Source organism: Ceratotherium simum, chromosome 3, assembly GCF_057802395.1.
Source record: "Ceratotherium simum simum isolate JZ-2026a chromosome 3, ASM5780239v1, whole genome shotgun sequence".
Classification (NCBI taxonomy): Eukaryota; Metazoa; Chordata; class Mammalia; order Perissodactyla; family Rhinocerotidae; genus Ceratotherium; species Ceratotherium simum.
Genome location: NC_141902.1, coordinates 74,689,891 through 74,699,096, shown reverse-complemented (window position 1 = coordinate 74,699,096; position 9,206 = coordinate 74,689,891). Strand labels below are relative to the sequence as shown.

At 42.7% G+C, this 9,206-nt stretch overlaps 1 non-coding gene across 1 annotated transcript; it reads right to left on the bottom strand.

Moving 5' to 3' along the window:
- Nucleotides 1-4,814: 4,814 nt before the first annotated feature.
- On the bottom strand, nt 4,815-4,886 carry TRNAE-UUC (transfer RNA glutamic acid (anticodon UUC)). Its single transcript has one exon. It is a non-coding gene; the product is annotated as a tRNA-Glu (tRNA).
- Nucleotides 4,887-9,206: the final 4,320 nt, after the last annotated feature.

Here is a 9,206-nt window from a genome sequence, read left to right as displayed (position 1 = left end):
TGGAGTGTGCCACTCGCCTGGCACATTGATGCATTCTTGTTTACTGACCTGGAAACTCTCCAAACTCCATCATTTTGGATTTTTGTGGAGGCTTCATTACATAGGCATGGTTGATTAAATCATTGGCCTTGGTGATTGGTTTAACCTCTATCCTATCCCGTGGCCACCAGCCCCCATCCTGGAGTTATCTAGGGGCTTTCCAAAAATCACTTCATTAACACAAACTCAGGTGTGGTTGAAAGGGGTTTGTTACGAATAACAAAAGGCACCCATTTCACCTTTAACGCCCTGGAACTACTTTAGGAACCCAGGACAAAAATCAAATATTATAACAAAAGATGCCCCTATGGCCCTTATACAGGAAATTGCGAAGGTTTTAGGAGCTATATGCCAGGAACCATGGATGAAAAGCAAATATATAGTTATTATAAATCAGAATATCACAGTGGCAGAATCCACTGATAAGATATTTGACAAATTGCTTAAGTTTAAGAGCCAAACTATTTTTGGTTCTTAATTGTGATTGACCTTTGTTTGGTTTGAGAATGTTTTACAGTAACATGTGGTTGGGGTATTTTGTAAACTCCAGCTTTGTAAACCTTGCCCATTTGTCTTCTGATATGACAGAAAAGTCAGACACCTGCCTGATTTTGCTTGCTGGTATTTTTTTAGGTGAACTATTTAGGTGTTTTCTCTTGTTTTGATAACTGCATTTCTAACGTCTCCTCTGTATTGGGCATAGAGAAGGGGATTGCGAGAGAGAAGCCAGGAATAAAGGTAATTTGTACACCAGGACCCACAAAATGAAGGTGGCCCAGTGGCCCGGCCTAGTAGCAAATCTAAAACTAAGTTACCCTGCACTTATGAGAAATGCCTCATTGTCAAGGAAACCCAACACGCACCAGTCACAATCCTCCAACTCAGCTCTAGCTAACTCACCTTTCCCTAGAAAATAGGATCTGCTGGCCTTGTAAGGAAATCCCGACCTCCTGGCCAATCCTGCCCTGTTTCCACATTGCCTCTTCTACGCTCTAGAAAACTCGTTTTTGCCCCAAAATCCCTCAGGAAGAGCACTCCACTGCTTGTGAGGCACTGCACTCCCCCAGTCCATGGACTATTTTCCATTGAATAAATGATATCAAACTCTTTACTAAATTGTATTATTTTTGTCATTTCACACCAGGAATTTGACACTTGCAGACTCTCTTTTGCTGAGTGGTTCTGGGTTAGTTTCCCAGCATGAGAAAGGGTGAGGTGTGGAAGGTGGAGGAAGAGAGCATATTATTTTTGGTTGGTCATGACAGCCAGCTGTGTGAGGTGACTTCCCTGTGAGGTCCAGCTCCTCAGCTTAGCCAGGCCTGACAACAAAGTTGTTGGTGACTGTTTTGCCCATTTCTGGGTGGCAGATTCTCTCACCTTCAACTCTCCAACTGCCCACAAGCCCAAATTCCTATATTAAACCTGCTTATTCTCTTAATTTTTTGTAGTGGCTCTGTTTTCTCAACCAAAACCGGATTGACGCATTGGATGATGTAAGTTCTCTATGTAGAAATTGTTGAAATAAATTTCTAGGCCCAAGATGGAGCCATCCTTGCCCAGGGTGCTACATCAGCAAACAGAAACTTAGATAACTTCTGAGTCCCTGTAAATGCTCCTCTTGATCAGAAACACAGTACAGTCATGCACCACATAACAATGTTTCTGTCAGTGACAGACAGCATATATGATGGTGGTCCCATAAGATTATTACCATATAGCCTAGGTGTGCAGTAGGCTATACCATCTAGATTTGTGTAAGTACACTCTGTGATGTTCGCCCCACAACGAAATTGCCCAATGACTCATTTCTCAGAATGTATCCCCGTCATTAAGTGACACATGTCTGTATATCCAGTCAGCCAATCTCTAAACATCAAGCCACTCTGGGCCCTATACTTATTGCCTTGAGCCTTCTCACTCCAAACAAGGTTGAATATGTGGCCCCAGCCAATCAGATATTTTCTGTTTTTCTCTCCCTTGTTCCTTATTCTTTATCCTGTAGAACCTTCCTGTCTTCCTCCCCATTTGGCAGTTCTGCAGATTCTTGAGAACAGAGACTGCCTGCTTCATAAAATGTTTAATAAAATTTGTTTGTATCACCTAAATAGTCTTCTTTAATAATTTTAAACACAGTTTATGAATTTTAAAGCCATATAACCTGGTAAGTTTTGGCAGAATATGGGGGTATCTTTTCATCCGCTTTGCCTGGAATTCAGCAAGCCTTGCTGAGCTGTATGCTGCTCATTTGTCTTTAATTATTTCTATAATTTTTGTTTTTCTGCCACTTGTTATAGTTTCTGCTTCATGAAAAACTAGCAGTTCTTAGCTCTGAGCTCTCTTTTCTGTCCTCTGTAACTAGCAACAGGGCCTTCAGTGGTTTCCTGTCTACACAATGCCCTGGTTCATCACATAGAGAGCCATTCCTTTCATCTTCTATTGATAGGTCCAGTTTTCTGAAACGTCAATTCTGCTTTTTACTCACTCTAATAAGGCTTTTCATTCTGCATTTGGCCCTTTGTTTCATTTTCAACACTTTCTATTCTCACACATTTTTCATCTCTACCTCTTCTCTCCTCATGGATTATTGCTCTTGTTTCATAAACACCATGTAGTTTTGCAAACAGTTTAGGGCAGCAAATGATTGTCTAGATGAGTTTGTGGTTTCTAAAATTAATTTTCGGGGGCCTGCTGTTCCGGTAAGGCCTCAGATGAGTTATTACTCCCCTTTCCACAGTGCTTTGTTACGGGCCACGTGTTGATGCTTTTGTCTTCCCTCACCGTCAGTAATGAAAGACTTGCCAACTCAGAAGCATGGGGCATTTGCTCCCTCCCCGGTTCTCCAGCTGGACCACAGCCTGGCGTATGGAGCTCCTGGCTCAGTTTCCAGGGGTGGCAGGCTTTTTTGGGGGCAGATTTTTATAGGCAGAAGGACCATGAGGCAAGAAGGTATTAGCAGAAAAGAAAGGATTGTTTCAGGCAAGGACACCTTCTTTTGGGGGCAAGGTAACAGAGGTTTTATCATGCAGATGACCTCACTGGCACCGGTTAGGAAATTCCAAACTGGTCGATTAAGATTACATTCCCAGGGAAGGTCGAAAATGCAATTAGGTCAGTTATTAAATCTAGGTTTGCTGTCATGGGCTTTAGCACAAGCGATGCCATTTTGGGCCTGTGGTTTTCTCTTTAACACTGCCTCTGCATGAAGAGAGTAAATTCCCTACAAAATCTTATCTCTGTCTGCAACTCATGTTGTTTGTTTATGAATGGTTCGGAGACCCTAGATGCTTTCTCAACTGGTTCTATTGTCTGAATTAAGCCAAAGACATCAGCAACATGGTGCACCATGAGGTTGGTTACATGATGTGATCAATCCTGGTGAGAGACACAAGAACTGGTTCAAACAATAGAACTTTTGAATAAAAGAATATAAAGAAATATTTTATTCCCATCCTGGAAATGGCTTAGAAGCTGAGAAGGTTTTAAGGCCTTTCCACTTCGGGAAGTTTGAATTTGCTGGGAGTGCTGACCTCAACCTAAACACATGTGTGACTCTATCCACAAGCTGATTCTGACACTGAACCTCTTAATCTCAAGTCCATGTGCCCCATGTGCAGTAAGCCAAACACTGAGACATTGGTGCTTGGAAATGGAGAAAGATTTATTCAAATTGGCCAAAACGAGAAGGTGGGAGCCTGGGTTTTCTCAAATCTGCCTTGACAAGAGCAGAAAACAGGGAGTTTTATAGAACTCAGAGGCTTGGCAGGAGGAGTTTCGGGGCAGTCCAGACAAGCCCTTGAGCAACCTGCAACAGCAGCTGGGGGCTGGCCATCCAGTGATCACAACCTCCCCAAAAGCATTCTCTTTCTTCTGCAAAACAAGCTCACAAATCCTCAAGACCCAAGTCACCCCTCAAGTTAAACAAGAAAACAGCAAATTGACAAGATTCATCTATGTCTGTGTTGGGAACAAGGTCAAAAGGCAATCATGTTCTTATTGAATATCTACAGTAACCCTCAGGTACCCAGCTTCAATTCCGTGCCTCAGTTTGCCCGTGTCATGTTCTGCAGAAATTGGCTAGGTGAATGGATCTGGTTTCTTCCCTCACTGTCTATACCTCTGTGCAGATCTGTTAAAGCTGTATTTCTATTTGGAGGCCTCTCGTTTCCTTATATTCCAGCCCTAGTGACTCTAGCTTCAGGAAGCACCCTCCCCTCCACAGCCGGTCCTCACACATCAGCAGATCCTGGGTGTGGCTCTTCCAGGTCTCTTCTCCTCTTTTCCTCTTGTTCACCATCTCTCTATTCTAGGGCCAGAAACACTCAGTGGGGGCAGAAACCAGTGAATTGGCCTTAAAGAAATGGTAATTATATGAGGTGATGGAAATGTTAACTAACCCTACGGTGGTAATCATTTCACAATGTATTTGTATCAAATCATCATGTTGTACATCTTAAACTTACAGAAGGTTATATGTCAATTATATCTCAATAAAGCTGGGGGAAAAAAGAGAATTCTTTTGTCCAATAGAGTTTGACCACTAACTGTAAATTAAAATCATTTATTGTGACATTTTACGTAAATTACATGATCGGCAAAATAACAATACTGAATACATGAGCAGGATTTTCTTGATTGCGAATCACAGAGTGGGTCATCAGGACTCAACGTTCCTCCTAGAGAATTATAGCTTTCAATAATCATATTTAGTGTTCTTGCTAAGAGGAATCTAAATTTACCTGACGAATTCCTTGCTTGAATTACTAAAAAGCCTCGCGTTCCCACACCGGGAGTCGAACCCGGGCCGCCTGGGTGAAAACCAGGAATCCTAACCGCTAGACCATGTGGGAGACGACGGTGGTATGTTGAAGTGTAAGTCATTTGAAGCGGTTCGGTCTGCTTCCGCCTTCCATGCTCGGCTCCGCCTCCGGGCCCCGCCAGCCTTCTGCGTCTGCGCGGCTTCTCGGCGCTCAGCGATTGCAGTCGGAGCCGTGCACTTACTTCCCGCACGGACCAGGGGATCTGCTCCTGGGAGCTGTGGACGCCCTGACCGCCCCCACACCTGGCCGGGGAGGCCGCCCCCGACCGCCACCCTCCATCCCGAAGGCCGCTCCCGGGCCTCAGTGTCCAAAAATCTCTGTTGAAAGGCTCCGCGGTGATGGCTCAAAGAGCAAGTCATGAGCAGGGCTCCCCAGGTCCCAGTTCCCGGTCTGACGCTGAGGGTAAGCTTTATTACACCAGATTTTCCAATCATGATGTTTTAGGTCATAGGACACTTAAACTGGGATTTTTCGTTTAGAAGGCTGAATGGATGAAACCCCGAATAGCCCATGGGAAATGTTTTGGGGCAAAAGGCCTTCGGAGACTGTTTTTAAGAACTTGTTTCAGGAAGAGCTTACATTATTAAAACAAAACACCCAAAACCCTAAAGGAAAAATCCACACCTTGCGGTAGGTTAACAACTCATACCTCGGGGAAAAAAAGTTAAAAAGCAAACCACTGACTGAGAGGCAAACAAGCACACCCCGCAGAAGAGATGGGTATTAATTATAATAAGACGAACCCTGCACTACAAAGGGGAGACCTCATTGTGAACACGCCATTAGCTGGAGAGGAACCCCAGGGCTAAAAAGCGTTTGAAAAAATCTCAACCTCACTGACTCCCAGCTAGCCAAAAAGCAAAAGTGAGAATTTTTTGGCCAAACAGCAAAGGTGTGAAAATGTCAAGTGTTGGCAAGTGTGTGGGAAAAAGAAGGCTGTTAGAAACTTCTAAAACTGTATCAGGGAGGCAGATTGTCAGGATTTCCTAAACGTGCTTAAGACCAAACAGTTCTGTTTGTTTGTTTTTTTTTAATCTTTGTTAAAACCAGTATGGTTCTAGAATCGCCTCTCGCGCGCTGAACGGGAAGAAAAACACTGATATGAAAGTAACAGACACGCCATGGGGCAGGATAACATTACCACAGTGGAGGGCCAGGATTAGCCTAAGCAAAAATCAAAGGATGTGGAGGGATTAAGAGATTCTTAATCTAAGAATTTCGAATGTCTGTGTGATCAAAAAATAAAAACTCTTAAGAATTTAAAACATTTGTGGGATGAAAGGCACCATAAATAATGTCAACAGACAAGCCACAGCCTGGAAGAAAATGTTTGAAATATGTTTGGTAGGAAAAGGTGACTATCCTTACTACACAGCTCAACCTGAGCATCTGGAAAAAAACTCACAGGAAAAGGGGCCAAAGATATGAGTAGGGGATTGATGGGTGAGGAGTTCTGATTAGTCAATAAATTCAAGGGGTGGGGGAGCTCAGCCTCACTTGTAATCAAGCAACACAGTTTAAAACAATGCTAAAATATCCAGTGTTAGGGAGGAAGTGAGGACGCAAACTCAGATGATGGAAATGGGCACAGCCCCCTCTGGGAGCTGGGGAGGGGCAACTTGGCAATTATCCATCCAAATGTGGAAGAGGTACCTTTAATCCAGCATTTTCAATTCCATGTTGCCCGTGGCCAGGCACCCTGTGACAGTGGCGTCTTAGGCACTGTCCAAGAGGCAGTGCTCTGCAGTAGAAAGCAGTGGGTATGTGGGAGTCTTGAGGCCTCTTCATGCTCTTCTGCAGCTTCGACACCAGGAGAACAAGGGTCACAGCACAGACACCAAGGCCATTCGTTACCATTCTGACAAATGAGTAAGGATGGCTGGCTTTCCCTGCCGTGCTGGGCAGAGTGTCTTTCTCAGTCGCTTCCATCTCAGTGGAGCCATGAAAGTGCAAACAATGAGGCCCAGGCTTCTGATAAATTGGTGATCCTTTCCACTCTGCTCATCCAGCTCCTAAATGCAGAGCCTTCTGAGGCCTTGGAGAAAGGGCCAGAGCCACAAGATACAAAGAGAGTGTGTGAATCCCTGTGTGGAAGCCGCCTGCCAACCACCAACACATACGTTTCGTTGTTACATTTGAAAATGAAGTTTCATTGCATTGAGTCACTGTAATTTGAGGCTTGTTAGTACTACTGTAAGTAATGCATTAGGCTGCTAAAATTATAAGGGCAAGCACCATGGAAAAGAATTTCCTCGTGGATGATTAAGTGCCTCAGACACTGGTGTTTTTTTTGTTTTTGTTTTTTGGTAAAAACCAACGTACAGTAGGAAAGCTTGAATACTTTGCTTTACCTTATGGAGCAGTGCACCAGGATCCTTGTCTTCTGTTTGGTAGTATTAAGAAATTAAAAAAAATTAGGAGTTAATGCCTCCCAATTCTATTTTTTATTGCATATTTGATATATTTTAATAATTTAGAATTTAGACTTAAGGAACTTTTAGATCTGAAAGATAACCTTGGGGATTTTCAAGGCCAGCACCTCAAAAATATCCAGGAGATTAAAATGATTTACCCCAAATCTCTCAACTAAAAGATTTAGTGAAATTTTTTTAGGAGATCATCTTGTATTGACCCCATGATAAGGATAATATTGAAATATGCTGAAATGAATAAGAAACTAGAAAGCAATTTCTCCATAAAGGAATAGAAAATTCCAATGACAACATACATGCTAAATAAAAAGTTATTAAGTTCTAATGTCTTTCTATGAGTTGTAATTTGGGTGACATAATATTGCTAGTAATAAATTGTTTATTAACTGGGGTAGCCTGAAGGTTAAAATAGAATACTACAAATAGCAAGTGTGTGTATTCGTGCGTATAAATTTCTCCTGCCTTTTGAAGTCAGATATTCCTGGCATGAATCCTAAATTTAAGAGCTGACTAGCTATTAATTTCTGGAAAACCTATTGAATCTTTGACGATGAGTTTCCTCCATAGTAATATATAGCTCAGTGAGTCATTGTGAGGGCAAGTTCTTAGCATCCTGCCTGAAATGAAGGTGCTACTTTCTCAGCGTTAATTGTCAGTGGTCACTGTCACCCCCAGAGGCTCTGGCAGAGGGCTTCCATCTGGCCACCTTCACTCAGCTCCCCAACAATGGACGGAACGGACTCACGCTTCCTCCATTGGTGAATTTTGTAGATGATCGCTTCTCCAACTTGATTTTGGGTCTGATTGAGGAAGTTACTGCATTTCACCATTACTCAGGCGGGCTGCTCAGACCTCTGTGAAGAAAGCTAGTGACTTGCTGGGGTGCACACAGCCAATATTTGGCCACGCTGCTTGGAAAGATTTCTTGTGTTCTCTCTGCATTTGGAAGTATGCTCTTTCTCTTCTTTCAATCTTTTGCTGGAATCTGGCAATGCTTCTTCTCTTCATTATTTATTTGACAATTGTTTAAGGCCTTGCAGTTTTCATCATCTTGTCATATGTACATATTGAAAAATTTTAAATAGAATGCAAGCACCCTAGGGTAAGACCATGTCTGAACTGTTTTTCTGCCCTGTCCATGCCAAGTACACACTAGATTGTGCAACAAGTTTTTGATTGATTTATTTCCCTTTCAATGATAGTAAGATTATGGAAATAATTTTTTGGCAAGTCAAAATTTCTCAACTAGTGTTTCAAAAAAATGTGTCCATGGGGGCCGGCCTGGTGGCGTAGCAGTTAATTTCGTGTGCTCCGTTTTGGCGGCCTGGGGTTCACGGGTTCGGACCCTGGGTGCGGACCGAGGCACTGCTTGTCAAGCCATGCTGTTGTGGCATTCTATGTAAAGTAGGGGAAGGTGGGCGTGGATGTTAGCCCAGGGCCAATCTTCCTCAGCAAAAGGAGGAGGATTAGCAACAGATGTTAGCTCAGGGCTGATCTTCCTCAGACACACACAAAAAATGTGTCCAGTTGGGAAGGGAGATGGTGACCACCCTTAATCTTGCTCTAAAAAACACACACAAAAAAACAAAATTGGCATTACTTCCAGACAGCATCTTTGGTTATTCTCTAAGCCAAACCAAACTCCTATTTAAAAAATAATTGTTCATTATGTTGGGTTAACCACATGAAATTGCCAATAATCCCCTGGTTTTGCTTTACTACACTGGAATTTTCATATGTTTCAACCCAATTCTTCCCCTAACTGTGAACATCCAGATTCACCTATTACATTAATAGGAGAGACTTAATGGAAAGCATGCTATTTAATTAAAATCTGAGTTTTTCCAACAGCAACAGCAACAGCAACATAAAACTACGCTTGCTTCCAGAGTATGGATACTTTGCTTTTAAAGTAACA